Here is a 21,169-nt window from a genome sequence, read left to right as displayed (position 1 = left end):
TGCCATAGTAGAATTCCACCACAGGAGGAATCCTGTCCCTCAAAGGGACAAAAGTCAGTATCCAAAAACATGATCATTAATATATGAACATTTGGTAAAAGATAAATATGGCATCTCAAAGAAGTGAAAAAAGTATGAGACATTTAATTAAATAAGTGTTGGAACAACTGGTAAGCCATTTATACAATTATAAAGCTACATCTTTCACACACCATGCAGAAAGAGCAATTCCAGATGGATTAAAAAACTAAATGTTGAAAAGCAAAAATATAAAAGTATAAGAAAAAATATAAGATAATATTTGTATTGCCTTGGAGTGAAAAAGGCCCTCTTAAGTGAGCTACAGACCCAGAAATCATAAAAGAAAAAAAACCTGACATATGTGACTCTACAATATTTAAAATTTCTACACCCTGAAGCCCACCATATTAAATTAAGATAAGTAACATACTGGGAGAAAATAGTTACAACATACACAAGATTAATAACTTCATTACCTAGAGATTACTTACAAATCAAATAAGAGCAGCTAAATAACCAATGTAAAAATTTACAAAAGATATATGGAGGTAATTATCAAAAAAATACAAATATAGTCATTCATCGCTTAATGAAAACAACCCCAATAGTCCCATAGACCAGCAGTCCCCAACCTTTTTGGCACCAGGGACTGATTTTGTGGAAGACAACGTTTCCACAGACAGGAAGGGGGGTTGAAGGGGTTGGGGTGGAGGTGGAGGGATGGTTTTATGATGACTCAAGCACATTAAATGTATTTTTAAATTCTCATAAGGATTGAGCAACCTAGACCCCTAGCATGCACAGTTCACAATAGGGTTTGCTAGGTTCTCTCTTATGAGAATCTAATGCCACTGCTGATAGGACAGGAGGTGGAGCTCAGGCAGTAATGCTGGCTTGCCTGCTGCTCACCTCCTGCTGTGCAGCCTGGTTCCTAACAGGCCACTGACTGGTACTGGTCCACAGCGTGGAGACAGTGAGTTGGAGACCCCTCACACAGACAGTTATTTTGGATAAACTGACCTACCAGTCTTAAAGCTTAAACCTTACAGCTTACATTTGTTTTATCTGAGTTCCTTCCTCAAGAAAGGACCCCCCAGGCTTCTCAAAAAGTATCAAAGAACTGAAATTCACCAGGTCACTCATCCAATGAGATGCCAGACCCCTCATTTTGTTTCCTTACACTTCTCTAGTTCCTGTTTTCCAACACATTGCTACATTTCTTCCCTGCTATATAAAGCCCTAATTTTAGTGGGTCAGGGAGATGGATTTGAGACTGATCTCTCATCTCCTTGACTGCAGCACCCAATAAAGCCTTCTTCCTTGGCAATACTTGTCTCAGTCATTGGCTTGCTGTGCAGCCAGCAGCAGGAACTAGACCAAACCGCTGGCATTCAGTAACATTAACAGGGGTCCATCGTAAGAAATGTGTCATTAGGCAATTTTGTTATTGTGTGAACCTCATAGAGCGTACTTACACAAACCTAGATGGTATATTGCCTACTGTACACTTAGGCTGTAGGGCATAGCCTATTGCTCCTAGGCTACAAATTTGGAAAGCATATTATTATACTGAATATTGTAGGCAATTATAACATAATGGTAAGTATGTGTGTATCTAAACATAGAAAAGGTAATGTGTTGCACTAAGACATTATGTCACTAGGTAAAAGGAACTTTTCAGATCCATTATAATCTTACAGGGCTACTGTCTAATATATAGTTCATCATTGACAAAAACATCATTATGCAGTGCATTACTATGGTTAATACATATATTCAGCTTCACTAGTAACCAGGAATATTCAAATGCTAGTAATAATTCACCATTTTCATCCACTAAAGTGACAATAGCTGGGAGTCATGGTTCATGCCTGTAATCCCAGCATTTTGGAAGGCTAAAGCAGGAGGATCACTTGAAACTAGGAGTTTAAGACCAGCCTGGGCAACATAAGGAGACCCTATCTCTACAAACAATAAAAAATTAGCCAGCCATGGTGGTGCTTGCCTGTGGTCCCAGCTACCCAGGAGGTTGAAGTGGGAGGATCTCTTGAGCCCAGGAAGTCAAGGCTACAGTGAGCCATGATCATGCCACTGCACTACAGCCTGGCTGACAGAGCAAGACCCTGTCTCAAAAAATAAATAAAGTGACAATGATTTAAAAGAGTAATAATAGTCATATTGAGGATGTCTGTTCTTGCTACTCTTATTGTATATTTATTGTATATTGTATTAGAGGGCTTCATCAGAAATAAACAGCAGAAAGATAAAATAAAAGATTAGAAATAAAGAATGACTGTCTACAAAGAAAGTCCCAAATAACCTACAAAACTTCTGATAAGAGATTTTCCGGGCAAGATGACCAAAAAGGAACAGCTCCGGTCTGCAGCTCCCAGCAAAACCAACAAAGGAGGCACGTTATTTCTGCATTGCCAACTGAGGTACCCAGTTCATCTCATGGGGACTGGTTACACAGTGGGTGCTGCACATGGAGGGCAAGCTGAAGCAGGATAGGGTATCACCTCACCCAGGAAGGAAGCACAAGGGGTTGAGAAACTCACCCACCTAGCCAAGGGAAGCCGTGAGGGACCAAGCCATAAGGGATGGTGCACTCCGGCCCCAGATGCTATGCTTTTCCCATGGTATTCACAGCCTACAGCCCAGGAGATTCTCTCGGGTGACTACACCACAAGGGCCCTGGGTTTCAAGCACAAAACTAGATGGCCATTTAGGAAGACACTGAGCTAGCTGTGGGAGTTTTTTTTGTTGTTTTTTTGTTTTTTGTTTTTTCACTTCAATGGCACCTGGAACCCCAGCAAGACAGAACCATTCACTCCCCCTGGAAAGGGGGCTGAAGCCAGGGAGCCAAGTGATCTTGCTCAGCAGATCCCACCCCCATATAAGATCCATTGGCTTGAAATACTCGCTGCCAGCACAGCAGTCTGAAGTGGACCTGGGATGCTCGAGCTTGGTGTGGGGAGAAGTGTCCGGCATTACTGAGGCTTGAGTAGGCAGTTTTCCCCTCACAGTGTAAACAAAGCTGCCAGGAAGTTTGGACTGGGCAGAACAAACCACAGTGCCACAAAGCCACTGTAGCCAGACTGCCTCTCTAGATTCCTCTTCTCTGGCAGGGCATCTCTGAAAGAAAAGCAGCAGCCCCAGTCAGGGGCTTATAGATAAAACTCCCATCTCCCTGGGACAGAGCACCTGGGGGAAAGGGCAGCTGCGGGTGAAGCTTCAGTAGACAAACAATTCTGCCTGCTGGCTCTGAAGAGAGCAGTGGATCTCCCAGCACAGCGCTCGAGCTCTGCTAAGGGACAGACTGCTGCCTCAAATGGGTCCCTGACCCCCATGCCTCCTGAAAAAGAGATACCTCCCAGCAGGGGTCGACAGACACCTCATACAGGAGAGCTTCAGCTGGCATCTGGCGGGCACCTCTCTGGAACGAAGCTTCCAGAGGAAGGGGCAGGCAGCAATCTTTGCTGTTCTGCAGCCTCCACTGGTGATACCCAGGCAAACAGGGTCTGGAGTGGAACCCCAGCAAACTTTAGCAGACCTGCAGCAGAAGGGCCTGACTGTTAGAAGGAAAACTGACAAGCAGAAAACAATAGCGTCAACATCAACAAAAAGGATGACAATGCAAAAACTCCATCTGAAGTTCACCAACAGCAAAGACTAGGTAGATAAATCACAAAGATGAGGAAAACCAGTGCAAAAAGGCTGAAAATTCCAAAAACCAGAATGCCTCTTCTCCTCCAATGGATTGCGACTCCTTGCCAGCAAGGGAACAAAGCTGGACAGAGAATGAGTTTGATGAATTGACAGAAGTAGGCTTCAGAAGGTGGGTAATAACAAACTCCTCCAAGCTAAAGGAGCATGTTCTAACCCAATGCAAGGAAGCTAAGAACATTGGTAAAGGGTTAGAAGAATTGCTAACTAGAATAACCAGTTTAGAGAAGAACATAAATGACCTGATGGAGCTGAAAAACACAGCACAAGAACTTCGTGACGAATACACAAGTATCAATAGCTGAATCGATAAGTAGAAGAAAAGATATCAGAGACTGAAGATCAACTTAATGAAATAAAGCATGAAGACAAGATTAGAGAAAAAAGAAGGAAAAGGAACAAAGCCTCCAAGAAATATGGGACAATGTTAAAAGACCAAATCTATGTTTGACTGGTGTACCTGAAAGTGACGGGGAGAATGGAACCAAGCTGGAAAACACACTTCAGGTTACTATCCAGGAGAACTTCCCCAACCTAGCAAGACAGACCAGCATTCAAATTCAGGAAATACAGAGACCACCACAAAAATACTCCTCAAGAAGAGCAACTCCAAGACACATAATTGTCAGATTCACCAAGGTTGAAATGAAGGAAACAACATTAAGGGCAGCCAGAGAGAAAGGTCAGGTTACCCACAAAGGGAAGCCCTTCAGACTAACAGTGGATCTCTCGGCAGAAAGCCTACAAGCCAGAAGAGAGTGGAGGCCAATATTCAACATTCTTAAAGAAAAGAATTTTCAACCCAGAATTTCATATCCAGCCAAACTAAGCTTCATAAGCAAAGGAGAAATAAAATCCTTTCCAGACAAGCAAATGCTGAGGGATTTTGTCACCACCAGGCCTGACTTACAAGAGCTCCTGAAGGAAGCACTAAATATGGAAAGGAAAAACCAGTACCAGACACTGCAAGAACAAACCAAAATGTAAAGACCATTGACACTATGAAGAAACTACATCAACTAGAGGGCAAAATAACCAGCTAACATCATAATGACAGGATCAAATTCACACATAACAATATTAACCTTAAATGTAAATGGGCTGAATGTCCCAATTAAAAGGCACCAACTGGCAAATTGGATAAAGAGCCAAGACCCATTGGTGTGCTGTATTCAGGAGACCCATCTCATATGCAAAGACACACATAGGCTCAAAATAAAGGGATGGAGGAATATTTACCAAGCAAATGGAAAGCAAAAAAAAAAAGCAGTGGTTGCAATCCTAGTCTCTGATAAAACAGACTTAAAGCCAACAAAGATCAAAAAAGAGCAAGAAGGGCATTACATAATGGCAAAGGGATCAATGCAACAAGAAGAGCTAACTATCCTAAATATATATGCATCAAATACAGGAGCACCCAGATTCATAAAGCAAGTTCTTAGAGACCAACAGTGTGACTTAGACTACCACACAATAATAGTGAGAGACTTTAACACCCCACTGTCTATATTAGACAGATAAACGAGACAGAAAATTAACAAAGACATCTACAGAACTCTCCACCTCAAATCAACAGAATATACATTCTTCTCAGCACCACATAGCACTTATACTAAAATTGACCACATAATTGGAAGTAAAATACTCCTCAGCAAATGCAAAAGTATGAAAATCATAACAAACAATTTCTCACACCACAGTACAATCAAATTACAACTCAGGTTTAAGAAACTCAAACTACACAACTACATGGAAACTGAACAACCTGCTCCTGAATGGCCACTGAATAAATAACGAAATTAAAGCAGAAATAAGTAAGTTCTTTGAAGCCAGTAAGAGCAAAGACACAATGTACCAGAATGTCTGGGACACAGCTAAACCAGTGTTTAGAGGAAAATATATAGCACCAAATCTCCATAGGAAAAAGTGGGAAAGATCTAAAATCAACACCCTAACATCCACAATTATAAGAAATAGAGAAGCAAGGGCAAACAAGTTCTAAAGCTAGCAGAAGACAAGAAATAACTAAGATCAGAGCAGAACTGGAGGAGATAGAGACGTGAAAAACCCTTCAAAAATCCATAAATCCAGGAGCTGTTTTTTTTTTGAACAAAATAGATACACCACTAGCCAGACTAATAAAAAAGTAAAGAGAGAAGAATCAAATAGATACAAAAAAAATGATAGTGGGGATATCACCACTGATCCCACAGAAAAACAAACTACCATTAGAGAACACTATAAACACCTCTATGCAAATAAACTAGAAAATTTAGAAGAAATGGATAAATTCCTGGACACATACACCCTCCCAAGACTAAACCAGGAAGAAGTTGAATCCCTGAACAGAAAAATAACAATTTCTGAAACTGAGGCAGTAATTAATAGTCTACCAACCAAAAAAAGCCCAGGCCCAGACAGATTCACAGCCGAATTCTACCAGAGGTACAAAGAGGAGCTGGTACTATTCCTTCTGAAACTATTCCAAACAATAGAAAAAGAGGGAATTCTCCCTAACTCACTTTATGAGGCCAGCGTCATCCAGATACCAAAACCTGGGAGAGACACAACAAAAAAAGAAAATTTCAGACCAATATCCCTGATGAACATCGATGTGAAAATCCTCAATAAAATACTGGCAAACTGAATCCAGCAGCACATTAAAAAGCTTATTCACCACGATCAAGTCGGCTTCATCCCTGGGATGCAAGGCTGGTTCAACATATGCAAATCAATAAACATAATCCATTACATAAACAGAACCAACGGCAAAAACCGCATGATTATCTCAATAGATGCAGAAAAGGCCTTTGATAAAATTCTACACCCCTTTATGCTAAAAACTCAACAAAATAGTTATTGATGGAACATATCTCAAAATAATAAGAGCTATTTATGACAAACCCACTGCCTATATAATACCGAATGGGCAAAAACTGGAAGCATTCCCTTTGAAAACTGGCACAAGACAAGTTGCCCTCTCTCACCACTCCTATTCAACATAGTATTGGAAGTTCTGGCCAGGGCAATCAGACAAGAGAAAGAAATAAAGGGTATTCAAATAGGAAGAGAGGAAGTGAAATTGTCTCTGTCTGCAGATGACATGATAGTATATTTAGAAAACCCCATCTTCTCAGCCCAAAATCTCCTTAAGCTGATAAGCAACTTCAGCAAAGTCTCTGGATACAAAATCAATGTGCAAACATCACAAGCACTCCTATACACCAATAATAGACAGAGAGCCAAATCATGAGTGAACTCCCATTCACAATTGCTACAAAGAGAATAAAATACCTAGGAATCCAACTGACAAGGCACGTGAAGGCCCTCTTCAAGGAGAACTACAAACCACTGCTCAAGGAAATAAGAGAGGACAAAAACAAATGAGAAAACATTGCATGCTTATGGATAGGAAAAATCAATATCGTCAAAATGGCCATACTGCCCAAAGTAATTTATAGATTCAGTGCTATTCCCACCAATCTACCATTGACTTTCTTCACAGAATTAGGAAAAACTACTTTAAATTTCATATGGAAACAAAAAGAGCCCATACAGCCAAGACAATCCTAAGCAAAAAGAACAAACCCTGAGGCATCACGCTACCTGACTTCAAACTGTACTACAAGGCTACAGTAACCAAAACAGCATGGTACTGGTACCAAAATGGATATATAGACCAATGGAACCGAACAGACGCCACAGAAATAACACCACACATCTACAACCATCTGATCTTTGACAAACCTGACAAAAACAAGCAATGGGGAAAGGATTCCCTATTTAATAAACGGTGTTGGGAAAACTGGCTAGCCATATGCAGAAAAAATTGAAACTAGACCTTTTCTTTACAACTTATACAAAAATTAACTCAAGATGGATTAAAGATTTAAATGTATGACCTAAAACCATAAAAACCCTAGAAGAAAACCTAGGCAACACCATTCAGGACATAGGCATGGGCAAAGATTTCATGACTAAAACACCAAAAGCAATGGCAACAAAAGCCAAAATTAACAATGAGATCTAATTAAACTAAAGAGCTTCTGCACAGCAAAAGAAACTATAATCAGAGTGAACAGGCAACCTACAGAATGGGAGAAAATTTTTGGAATCTATCCGTCTGAAAAAGGTCTAACATCCAGAATCTACAAGGAACTGAAACAAATTTAGAAGAAAAAAAAAACCCATCAAAAAGCGGGTGAAGGATATGAACAGATACTTTATTTATTTATTATTATTTTTTTTTGAGACGGAGTCTTGCTCTGTCACCCAGGCTGGAGTACAGTGACGCGATCTCGGCTTGGCTCACTGCAAGCTCTACCTCCCGGGTTCACGCCATTCTCCTGCCTCAGCCTCCCAAGTAGCTGGGACTACAGGTGCCCGCCACCACGCCTGGCTAATTTGTTTTGTATTTTTAGTAAAGACAGGGTTTCATGCTGTTAGCCAGGATGGTCTTGATCTCCGGACCTCATGATCTGCCCACCTCAGCCTCCCAATGAACAGATACTTTTCAAAACAAGACATTTACGTGGCTAACAAACATGTGAAAAAAAGCTCATCATCACTAGTTATTAGAGAAATGCAAATCAAAACCACAATGAGATACCATCTCATGCCAGTTAGAATGACGATCATTAAAAAGTCAGGAAACAACAGATGCTGGAGAGGATATGGAGAAATAGGAACGCTTTTACACTGTTGGCTGGGAGTGTAAATTAGTTCAACCATTGTGGAAGACAGTGTGGCGATTCCTCAAGGATCTAGAACTAGCAATACCATTTGACACAGCCATCCCATTACTGGGTATATACCCAAAGGATTATAAATCATTCTACTATAAAGACGCATGCACACATATGCTTATTGCGGCACTATTCACAATAGCAAAGACTTGGAACCAACCAAAATGCCCATTAGTGTTAGACTGGATAAAGAAAACGTGGCACATATATACCGTGGAATACTGTGCAGCCATAAAGAGGAATAAGTTCATGTCATTTGCAGGGATGTGGATGAAGCTGGAAGCCATCATTCCCAGCAAACTAACACAGGAACAGAAAACCAAACACCGCATGTTCTCATTCATAAGTGGGAGTTGAACAATGAGAACATATGGGCACAGGGAGGGGAACATCACACACCAGGGTCTGTCGGGGGTGGAGGGCAAGGGGAGTGATAGCATTAGGAGAAACACCTAATATAGATGACGGGTTGATGGGTGCAGCAAACCATCATGGCACATGTATGTAACAAGCCTACATGTTCTGTACATGTATCCCAGGACTTAAAGTATAATTTTTTAAAAAATTCTAATAGAATTATAAGTAAGTTTAGCAAAGCTGAAAAATACAAGTCAGAACACAAGTCAATTTTGTTTCTATAAATTAGCCATAAAAATTTGGAAACTTAAATTTTAAATAAAATGCCATTTATAATAGCATCAAAAATCATAAAATACTTAGGGATAAACTTAAAATATGTGCACTCTTTGAATGCTAAAAATCACAAAACAATGATGAAAAAATTAAAGAACACCTAAATAAATGGACGAAGGTATGTGCTCATAGGTAGCAAAATCCGATACACTGTTAAAAGATCAATTCTCTTCAATGTGATTTATCAATTTAATGCAATCCCAATAAAAATTTCAGCCTTTTTTTTGGTAGAAACTGACTAGATGACTAAAATTTGTAGAGAAAAGCAAAGGACTTAGAATAGCCAAAATAATTTTGAAGAAACAAAGTTTGAGGACTCTCACCACCTGATTTCAAGACATCTTATAATGCTATAATAATCAAGAGAACGTGGTATTGGCACACGGGCATGTAGATTAACAGAACAGAATAAAGAGTCTGGAAATTAACCTACATGTCAATCAAATTTTGACAAAGGCCCAAGGTACTTCAATAGAAAAAAGACTGTCTCTTCAATAAATAGTGCTTGAACAATTGGTCCTCTATATGCAAAAACTTGAACATAAACTTTACCACATATATACAAAAATTAACTCAATATGATCATACACCTAAAAGGAAAATCTAAAACTATAAAGCTTCTAGGAGAAACCAGAAGGAGAGAAGAAGAAGAGAAAAAATTGCTCACAACCACGGGCAAGGCAAAGCTTTCTTAGATATGATACAAAAAGCATGAGCCATAAAAGAAAACATATTACTAAATTGGACTTCATTAATATTAAGGACTACTGCTCTTTGGAAAGCATTGCCAAAACAGTGAAAGACAAGCTACTGAAGGGAAGAAAATATTCACAAAACACATAAAGGACTTGTATCTAAAATATATTTTTAAAACTTTTAAAATTCAATTATAAGAAACAAAAAACACAATTTTTAAAGTGGGCATTGATTTAAATAGACACTTCACCAAGAAAAGATACCAATGACAGATAAGTACACAACAGGATGCTCAATATCATAAAAAATAAGAGAAATACAAATTAATACTGCAATGAGATACCACTACACACTTAGTAGAAATGCTAGGATATTTTTTTAAAGGAAAAATGAAAGAAAAAACTGACAATACCAAGGGCTAGTTCAAATGTGGAGTAACTGAAACTCTCATATTGCTAGTGGTAAAGCAAAATGGTACAACCACTATGGAAAAAAAATTTTTAGTATATTTTTAAGTGAATCATACACTTACACTAGCCAGCAATCCCACTTCTAGATATTTACTTAAGAGAAATGAAAATATGTGTCTGGAAAAACAATATATGTAAATGTTGAGCCGGGTATGTTGTTGCTCACCTGTAGTCCCAGCTACTCAGAAGGTTGAGGCGGGATGATCACTTGAGCCCAGGAGTTTGAAGCTGCATTGAACTATGATCCTGCCACTGCCTTTCAGCCTGGGCAACAAAGTGAGTCCTTGTCTCAAAAAACAAACAACAAAAACCACTATACATGAATGTTTATAGTAGCTTTATCTATAATTGCCAAAAACTAAAAACAACCCAAATGTCCATCAGCTGGTAAATGGATAAACAAATTATTCTATGTTCATAAAATATACTACTACTTGGTGATAGATTGAACTACTGATACACAATGTGGATATATCTCAAAAGCATTGTGTTAAGTGAAACAAGCCAGATACAAAAAATTACACATTGTAACTTATATAACATTCTAGAAGTGGCAAAACTAGATCACATCAATGGTTGCCAGAGACAAGGGTTAGGGGAAGAGACACTACAAAGTGGCACTAAGGAAGGGTTTGGGTGATGAAACGTTCTGTATCTTGGCTGTAGTCTTGATTCCAGGGCTGTATGTCTTTGACCAGGATCATCAACTATACACCTAAAAGGGGTAAATTTTACTAACCATAAATCAGACCTCAATAAATCTGACCTAAAAAATCTGCATGTACAGTGTAACTTTTTTAAATCTATAGTTTGATAAGAAATTTTTAGAAATATGTTACTGTATCCTTCTGTCTTTTGCCCTCCTTATATTTGACCTTCTCCCAATTCAGCTGGAGGCTGAAACTTGTTTTAGCGAAAATACAAAATGAAAAGTCAGTGTTAGGCAGAGAACTTATACATAAAGATGTTTTAGTCTACAGCAGAAAGGGAGGAAGCAGGAAGGCAGGGAGGGAAGGAAGGAGGAAGAGAGGGAGGGAGGGAGGGAGGGGAAACAGTCTTGAAAGCCAAGATTTATTGAGAATGAATTCTATTATCCTAAAACTCCCTTAGAAACCAAGGCTCAGCAAGTTGAGCATAACATTTTCAAAATCCAAAGGTAAAGAGAATTCAAAAGGAGGAGTGTTGCTGACTGAGAGAAGGAGAGAAACAGAGAAGAAACAGGCACACAATTAGATGTTCTTAGGGTCATTAAAATGGAGAGGAAGGAAGGGTAGAGAGGGTCAGAAGAACTCCCAGGGAGTCCCTATTCCCTGAGTGTGGCCAGAGGACACTGACAGCCTCTCAGAGAAGCCTGGCATTCAGTAGAGCGCTACATGCAAAAGAGCCCAGGATATATGGCTGAGAGCATTCAGCAGCATGAAGCTCCTCAACCCCCTAGAAAGGGTTCTGGAAACATACCTCAAAACTATAGTCATTTCTCTAAATAGGGCATCAGTGTTTGGGGAACTTAGGGGAAGTGCAATGGAAGACAGACTTTCACTTTTTAGTCTGCACTTCTGTTTTGTTTCAATATTTTATTACAGTGAATATGTGTTATTACTTGTGTAATTAAAACCATATTTTAAAAGAGAAATCAGTAAATACAGAAAAACACAAATAATGAAATTTAAATCATACATAATGTCAGCTTCCAAAAATAATCATTTTTCACATCTGATGTGTATAGTTCCAGTATCACAGAAAATATACTTTTATGTAAAATTATAATTGTCCTGTAAGGTAATCGTGTAACCCATTTTCTTAACATGACATATTATGAACATTTTTCAACATAATTAGAATCTTAATTATGAGTGTCATTTTCCAGTATAGACTTTTAATGAAATCTCAATTACCCCTCGATCTTTTTCATGCAACATATCAAGAAAGCATTTCACCATTGAATAGCTCTTAAAATACATGTATAGTATTTCACTGTATTTGCATACCATAATTTATTTAACCAACATCCTATCTTTGAGATTTAAAGATGTTTGGGGGAGGAAACAGCAAATAAGAACAATGCTGAAGATAGGTTTTTTTCACACACAAAATTTTTTTTTTTTTTTAAGAGACGGAGTCTTGCTCTATTGCCCAGGCTGGAGTGTAGTGGCACGATCTCAGCTCACTGCAACCTCCTCCTCCTCCCAGGTTCAAACAATTCTCCTGCCTCAGCCTCCTGAGTAGCTGGGACTACAGGCACACACCACCACATCTGGCTAATTTTCTTTTGTATTTTAGTAGAGATGGGGTTTCACCGTGTTGCCCAGGCTGGTCTCCAACTCCTAAACTCAGGCAAAGGATAAATTTCTATTGGTGAAATTGTTGGATTAGAACCAAGAAAAACTTCAGACTACTTGATACATATCATCAAGTTTTTTTTCCAGAAAGTTTGAACGAATTTTTACCTAAACCAGTATGAGAAGGCCCATTTCTCCCTTTTATATTGAGAATTACTATTTCAATCTTTACAATAGGATCCATGAAAATCATGTCTCATTGATGTTTCAGTTTTTATTTACTAATGTTATCTTTACTTTTTTCCTGTATTCACTAGCTGTATTTTTTCTTTTGTGAGTTTCCTTTTCATATCCTCTTCTCTTTGACTTCTAGAGTTAGGATTTATCACTCAGGTGTTTATAGAAGAATCATACGATAAATAATGCAAAACTCTGTTTTTGGGGAAAGTAAATGTTTCTCATGCCAACTGTGTACAAAATGCTTGTAACATTAAATGTCAACTCAATAAAACTTTTCTTCAAGGACCAAGGAAAACATGATCCAGGCACACTGTTTGACAGCAGTGTAAGGATGCAAGTCTGGTAGTATTATTTTTGAAAGCCAACATTCATAAAGGTATTATTATGGGCCAGCCACTGTGGTAAGAAACTTGTAAGCATCATCTCATATAACCCTTTCTTAATTCCATAAGATAGGTATTGATAACAAATGAGGATGTAGAGATACAGAAAGGATAGAAGTCTCAGAGATGGTAAGTGATGTGACCAAGGTATTTTATATGTCCTTAAACTGTCTCTTTCACTGACCAAACTTTTGGTCTTCTTCAAATGCGTGTGTGCATCTGTCTGTTTCCTTAGCTTAAATGTGAACTCCTCAAGATGAGGCCATTTCCTCATTCTTCCACAGCACCCTCTCATCTCTCCATTTTCCCTTCCCTGTACTCCTTCCTTAGGTAGGCAATAGACTTCACCACTGGGTCACATCAAGCACAGAGCAAGGACTTGGTGGCTTTTTAAACTGAACAGTGGAACCCTCCTAACGCTTGCCATTAACAGCCAAAAAGGGCCTCATGAGTCACCTGGCCCAACCGTAGATTTTATATCCCACTCTGCTTTGGAGATGGCCACCAGCCATAAACAGGCAAATAGAGAGGCATGGTGTTTTCCCTCTTTTTCACTACCCCTGTACTTTCTTTGGGAGCCGTGGGTAAGTAGACCTGTAAGCTGGCACAGTTTTACATCACAGATCCTAAGACTTTCTGAAAGGTCAGCTATCCTCATCACTTCTCTCTGTATCTTGGTTACACTGACCCAAAACACCAGCCTCCAGTTCAGCAGGACATTTGATACTGTATAGTGATAGGGACCGTGACATTATTAAGTGATCAAGCTTCTAAATCTGATAAACATCACATGGACCCATATTAGCCAGCTTTTAAAATGCAACATTAATGCCTTAAGGTCAAAGCAATGTATCCATTACTGGCCTTTAACTTAGAAGTCTGAAAGGGATTATAGTTTAAAAATAAATTGAGTCAATTTAATGGCTATTTCTTCAATTTGTATTGCAATGGGTAGCATTACAATACAGTCAAGAAATACAGCAGACATTTTATGTGACCATCATTAGAGTTCATTATAAGCCATCCATAAATGATTCACCCAGTCTTCTCTTTACTAGTGAAAAATTACCATCCATATGTGTTCCAGTACAGCAGGCAAGTATAGGAACTCAAAGGAGCAAAATCCTATTGTGGAACAGTAGCACCTCCTAATCTACGTTTTATTGATTAAGTTATAAAAGTTATTTCAGCCCTTATTATGTGCATGGTGCAGGGTGGGAACACTTCTCCCCACTCTTCACTCCTTCCATACTGAGGGAGCTCAAGTAGGGTAACACCCTTGGCCTGCCTCCACTGCTTTCAACGCCTAAGGGGAAGTGGAGTGACATAGGTGAGCCAGATACCTTGTCCAGCATTTTCTTCAGGCGTGAGCTGCCCACAGGGTATGGGAGCATTCCCTTGTTTTCTGACGTCCCATCTTCATTATGAGGCGACCTGCTGGGTCCTGCATCACCTGTGACTGGGTGAGGCTACTTCATTCTTGGCATCAGATTTAGGAAACCCACTTGATGCTCACAATAAGTTACAGCTTCAACTCAGTGTTTATCATAATAAAGATGGAGTTTTGGCCTCCCATTTGCTAATTTTTGACTTATGTTCTGTTTTGTTATATACCCAGGAGGAAAAGAAGGATATAATCTGGTGCATTCTCAATGACTGCAACATTTCATGGATTTGGAATTGAAAATTCCACACCAAAAATTGAGCAAAGGCATGGAACTGGGGGAGAGCAAAATATTTAGGCAGAGAGGCATTCAACAGGGCCAGGAAATGTGTCCATGAACCTTGTGCTGTGGTGGTTAGGCAAGGCATTTGGGTCTTGGTGGTTACATTAAGTCAGCTTTACCTGTCATGACCTGCACCAGTGGATGGAAAGCCCTAAGCCAGCAGCATGCTGTGTTGACCATGGTGGGTAGCTGTGGCTTATGGTGGCTCTGTCCACAGGCTAAAGACTGTTTCTCTAGAAACAAGTTATCTCAGATTCTGTAATGGTGTTTAAAGTAGCCTTTATATGGCGTTTATTAGAGAGCACGACCATATTTGAAAAAGCTTCAATAAAACCACAACCATGGACTAATATACAACTCCATGCCAGTACTGCCTAGAAACTTTAAAAATGAACAAAAACTAATCGTGTACAGTTTCATCTGTATCTTGATTACACTGACCCAAAACACTGACCTCCCAGTTCAGCAGTCACCTGATATGGTATAGTGACATTCAGAAAGCATTTGTTAAGCACTTATCACGTGTCAGTCTTTCTGTGAGGAATAAGAAATGCAGAGACGTACAATATAGAGCACACTGAGCTCAAGGTGCTCCCTTCCAAAGGCCACTACAACACAAAACGCTGTCATCAATGGAGCCAGAGTGCTACAGTAACACCAAGAAACGTGCCTAATGCCAACTTAGTCGACAGAAGTTGATCAGAAAGCTTCCACAGAGAAGTGATAAGTTCCTTGAGTCTTTAATGGCTGGAGGAAGGCAGCTGACCAAAGAGGCACAGGGAAGGGAGGAATATTCCAGGAAGAAGGAGCCACCTTTTCTCAAAGGAGATGAATCCAGGGAATGGTAAATAATGTAGCTGGAGGGAAGGGAAGCCACAAAAGGTCAGAGAAGAGTGCCAGGAAAGAAAGATAAATAAGGAACAAGGGCAGAGTGGTCAAAGGCTGCTAGGGAATTTAGCCAGGAAGTAGTAAAATTAGATATGCCTCTTAGAAAGACAACTCTGGCTACAGTACAGAAAATAAAAGGTAGAAAGCAAGCCTGAAGACAGGTAGACCCTTAGGAGATGACTGCAGAAATCCAAATGCATGTGATATTGGCCTAAAAGAGGGGAGTAGCCTTGGCATTTATTCTTTCATTCCTTTCCTCTCTACATTCATTCCTTCATTCAAAAGGTAACATTTAAGTGCATTTAACATTCTCCAGGCACCATTCTAGGTACTGGGAATACAGCAGTGAACAGTAGAGAGAGAGAAAAAAAAATGTATATATCTTTTTTTTTTTTTTCGAAACGGAGTCTCGCACTGTCGCCCAGGCTGGAGTGCAGTGGCACGATCTTGGCTCACTGCAACCTCCGCCTCCTGGGTTCATGCCATTCTCCTGCTCAGCCTCCCGAGTAACTGGGACTACAGGCGCCCACCACCACGCCTGGCTAATTTTTTGTATTTCGTTTAGTAGAGATGGGGTTTCAGCATGTTAGCCAGGATGGTCTCAATCTCCTGACTTTGTGATCCACCCTCCTCAGCCTCCCAAAGTGCTGGGATTACAGGTGTGAGCCACCGCGCCTGGCCTAAAATGTGTATATCTAATAGAGAGAGATGAGTGTTAGAGAACCAGGGTAAGCCAGGAACAATGGCACTTGCCTGTAGTCCCAGCTACTCAGGAGGCTGAGGTAGGAGGATCACTTGAGCCCTCCCATCTTAGTGGCACAATCATAGCTCACTGCAGCCCAGGAGTTCAAGGCTGCAATGAGCTGTGATTGTGCCACTGCACTCTAGCCTGGGTGACAGAGTGAGACCTTATTTCTAAAAACAAAAGAGAGAGAGAGAGACAGAAAGAACGAAGATAGGAGAGACAACAAAGCTGGGGCCAAGGTTGCTGATGGATGGGATGAATAAAGAGGAAAAAGCTGATCTGGGAGCCAAATCAAAGCTGGAATTGACACGAATTAGCAGATAACTCGCTGGCTGTTGTGCATGTGCCATATGTGGAGTTTGGAGGGAGAATGGAGGTGACAGTGGAAGGAAAAAGAATTTTTAATGATGGTTCCCAGGTTTCTGATTTCCGGAACTATATGACCCAAAAGTGCCACTAACTCTCACAGGAAATAAAGAAGGGCTCATTGTCCCACTGGGGTTTAAAATGCCCAATTCCACGGCGGTTCACACCTGTAATCCTAGCACTTTGGGAGGCCGAGATGAGTGGATTCCCTGAGCTCAGGAGTTTGAGACCAGCCTGGGCAACATGGTGAAACCCCGTATCTACTAAAATACAAAAAAATCAGCCAGGCCTGCTGGCAGGCACCTGTAATCCCAGCTGCTCAGGAGGCTAAGGCATGAGAATGGCTTGAACCCAGGAGGCGGAGGTTGCAGTGAGCCGAGATCGTGCCACTGCACTTCAGCCTGGGCAACAAAGTGAAACTTTGTCTCAAATAATAAAATAAAATGCCCAATCCATGGGTCTGGGATAAGTACACATAGGGGCAACTACTAATAACAATACTAATAGCTGATGGTTAAATTCTCTCTGTTACAACTAGTGTAACTAGTTGTTGAACGTTTACCATGTGCCAGGCTTAGTGCTTAGAGACGTAAAATAATTGACCTGGGATTACACAGCAAGAAAGTACACAATCAGTGCCAAGCCATTGTTTTTCTAAAATCATTGGTATTAGCCATTTTGCTCTACCTTCTCCAACCAGTTCTGAGACTAGGACACTAAAGTAAATCACCTTGTGTTTGTCTTCCCAATCAAGACCATCACTGAGGATGCTGGCCACTCTGTCAGTCTACTTTACACCGTGGAAAGATTTACTTTTAAACTGAAGTTGGTAAGGCAAAAACAAAAACAACAACAAAACAACAATAAAGTAGTAAGTAATTTGTGCTTTGCCTTAAGAAACTCATGTGCTTGACCTATAAATCAATATACTCCATCCCAAAAATGGGAGCATCATGCAGAGAAACTTCAAAGATAAAGTTAGATAAAAATTAGAAATCAAGGTTGATTTAGGGAGGAAGAAAAGGCCAGGTGCTGGTTAAGCTATAGTTCTAATTTCTTTGCTTTGCATCTCACCATATCAATAAATGACCCAAAGAGATTATGTCTTTCTGCTTCACACATATGTGTACCAAACAATGGTTTCTTGGTTAGCTAGTTGCTTTTTAAAGAATAGAAACAGCATTTGCATCCCATATCCATTTTTATTCTCTTGACACCTCCTAGAATATGGCTGTCTTCTCCAACAGCACTTGTAAAAGCATTACTAAACCAAAAAAAGACAGAAAGGAAAAAGGTTTACTCACGCTAAACTTTTAAATGGGAAAGAAGCAGCAGGAAAGTTTTTCATTTATGTTTTTCAACTACTAGCAAGCTTAGGCAACCATTTTGACAAAATCATTTTCTACCCAGGTGGCTTTATCAAGTTAAATGATTTCCTTATTAATCAGAAATACAAAGGGCAGTAGAAGCTAGTACAATGTAATAGTGTGTCCGGAATTGGTGGGTTCTTGGTCTCGCTGACTTCAAGAACGAAGCCGCGGACCCTCGCAGTGAGTGTTACAGTTCTTAAAGATGGTGTGTCCGGTGTTTGTTCCTTCAGATGTTCAGATGCGTCCAGAGTTTCTTCCTTCTGGTAGGTTCGTGGTCTCAATGACTTCAAGAGTGATGCTGGGACCCTCACAGTGAGTGTTACTGTTCTTAAAGATGGCGTGTCCGGAGTTTGTTCCTTCAAATATTCAGATGCGTCTGGAGTGACTTCAGGAGCGAAGCTGCAGACCTTCGCGGTGAGTGTTACAGCTCTTAAAGGCTGCGCGTCTGGAGTTACTCGTTCCTTCCCGTGGGTTCGTGGTCTTGCTGGCTTCAGGAGCGAAGGTGCAGACCTTCACGGTGAGTGTTACAGCTCTTAAAGGCAGGTGCAGACCCAAAGAGTGAGCAAGATTTACTGCAAACAGCGAAACAACAAAGCTTCCACAGCATGGAAGGGGACCCAAACTGGTTGCTGCTGCAGGCTGGGGCAGCCTGCTTTTATTCCCTTATCTGACCCCACCCACATCCTGCTGATTGGTCCATTTTACAGAGAGCTGATTGGTCTGTTTTGACAGGGTGCTGACTGGTGTGTTTACAATCCTCTAGCTAGACATAAAAGTTATCCAAGTCTCCACTAGATTAGCTAGACACAGCACTGATTGATGCATTTACAAACCTTGAGCCAGACACAGAATACTGACTGGTGCATTTACAATCCTTTGGCTAGGACACAAAAGTTCTCCAAGTCCCCACTAGATTAGCTAGATGCAGAGCACTGATTGGTGCGTTTACAAACCTTGAGTTAGACACAGGGTGCTGATTGGTGCATTTACAAACCTTGAGCTAAACACAAAGTGCTGATTGGTGCATTTACAAACCTTTAGCTAGACATAAAAGTTATCCAAGTCCCCACCAGATTAGCTAGATACAGAGTGCTGACTGGTGTATCCACAAACCCCGAGCTAGGAGCTAGACACAGTGCTGATTCGTGCATATACAATCCTCCAGCTAAACATAAAAGTTCTCCAAGACCCCACCCAACTCAGGAGCCCAGCTGGCTTCACCTAGTGGATCCAGCGCCTGGGCCACGGGTGGAGCTGCCCACCAGTCCCACACCACGCACCTGCACACCTCAGCCCTTGGGTGGTAGATGGGACCAGACACCGCAGAGTGGAGGGCGGTGCCAGTCAGGTAGGCTCGGGCTGAGTGGGAGCCCATGGGGGGAGGGGAGGGGAACGGTGGGGTGGTGGGAGGAGGGTGGGGGGGAGGGTAAGGTGGTGGGGGGGAGGGTATGGTGGTGGGGGAGGAGGGTGGGGTGGTGGGGGAGGAGGGTGGAGTGGTGGGGGAGGATGGGGGAAGAGGGGGAAGGGAGGCGGAGGGGGAGGTTGGGGAGGTGGGAGGGAGGGGGTGAGGGGGTGGGGAGAGGGGGACAGGGAAGGGGAGGGGGGAGGGAGAGGGGAGTGGGGGAGAGAGGGTGGCAGGGGAGGGGGTGCAGGGGAGCTAGGCGGAGGGGAGGGCATGGTGGACTGCAGGTCCCAAGCGCTGCCCCATGGGGAGGCAGCCAAGGCCCGGTGACAATTCAAGCCGACACACCCTCCACAGCTGCTGGCCCAGGTGCTAAGCCCCTCACTGCCCGGGGGCCGGCTGCTCCGAGTGTGGGGTCCGCTGAGCCTGTGCCCACCTAAAACTCATGCTGGCCTGCGAGCGCTGCGTGCAGCCCCAGTTCCCGCCAGCGCCTCTCCCTCCACATCTCCCCACAAGCTGAGGGAGCCAGCTCTGGCCTCCAGTAGCCCAGAGAGGGGCTCCCACAGTGCAGCGGCAGGCTGAAGGGCTCCTCAAGTGTGGCCAGAGCGGATGCCGAGGCCGAGGAGGCACTGAGAGTGAGTGAGGGCTGCTAACATGTTGTCACCTCTCAATAGGATTATTTTTGGAAGTGATGTTAGATGTTTAAATTATAGCTTTCTAATGTGTACCCTTTTATTTGAACATGTGCTTCAAATGTGCAAGTGTCAGATGTCTAAAGGATGTCAGCAAATCTGATGTGATGGTTAAACTCACCCCAAATTGTTGAGAGCTCTGTTCCCAGCCAAGCCATCACGAGCTATTGCCTAGATGACAGTAATCACTACCAATTTCCAAATCACTTCCCAGCTTCCAATCTTACCACCCCATAATTTTTTCTCTACAAAGCAGCCCATTCATTCTTATTGCTGTACACTATTGCACTGAGTGAGTATATGTCAGTTGATTGATCCATTCTACTGTTGATGGACATTTGTGTAGTTTAATGCTGCTGCAAATCTTCTAGTATTCATCTTTTTGGTACGCATACAGGCGTAACTTAGTTAGGTATATTCCTTGGAGTGAATTTGCTGAGTCACGGGGCAGATAGATAGATATACCCCATGACTCAGCAAATTCACTCCAAGGAAGTGAATATATACACGTTCTTCTTCAGTGAATACCACAAATAACTTTTTAAAGTGACAATTGACATTGCATTTTTATTTAGCCTTACCCTATTTCCTATTCTTTCAGCAGTTTCTGCTGCTGAGCCCAGAATGGCCTGCTGAGCTCCCAGTGATTGCCTGATGGCAGCTGTGGGGTTTTCCAAGCTCTCACAGTATCAGGAGTACCTCTAACTTCTTTCTACTTCCTTCCAC

Source organism: Nomascus leucogenys, chromosome 11 (genome assembly GCF_006542625.1).
Source record: "Nomascus leucogenys isolate Asia chromosome 11, Asia_NLE_v1, whole genome shotgun sequence".
Classification (NCBI taxonomy): domain Eukaryota; kingdom Metazoa; phylum Chordata; class Mammalia; order Primates; family Hylobatidae; genus Nomascus; species Nomascus leucogenys.
This window is presented reverse-complemented; position numbering follows the sequence as displayed.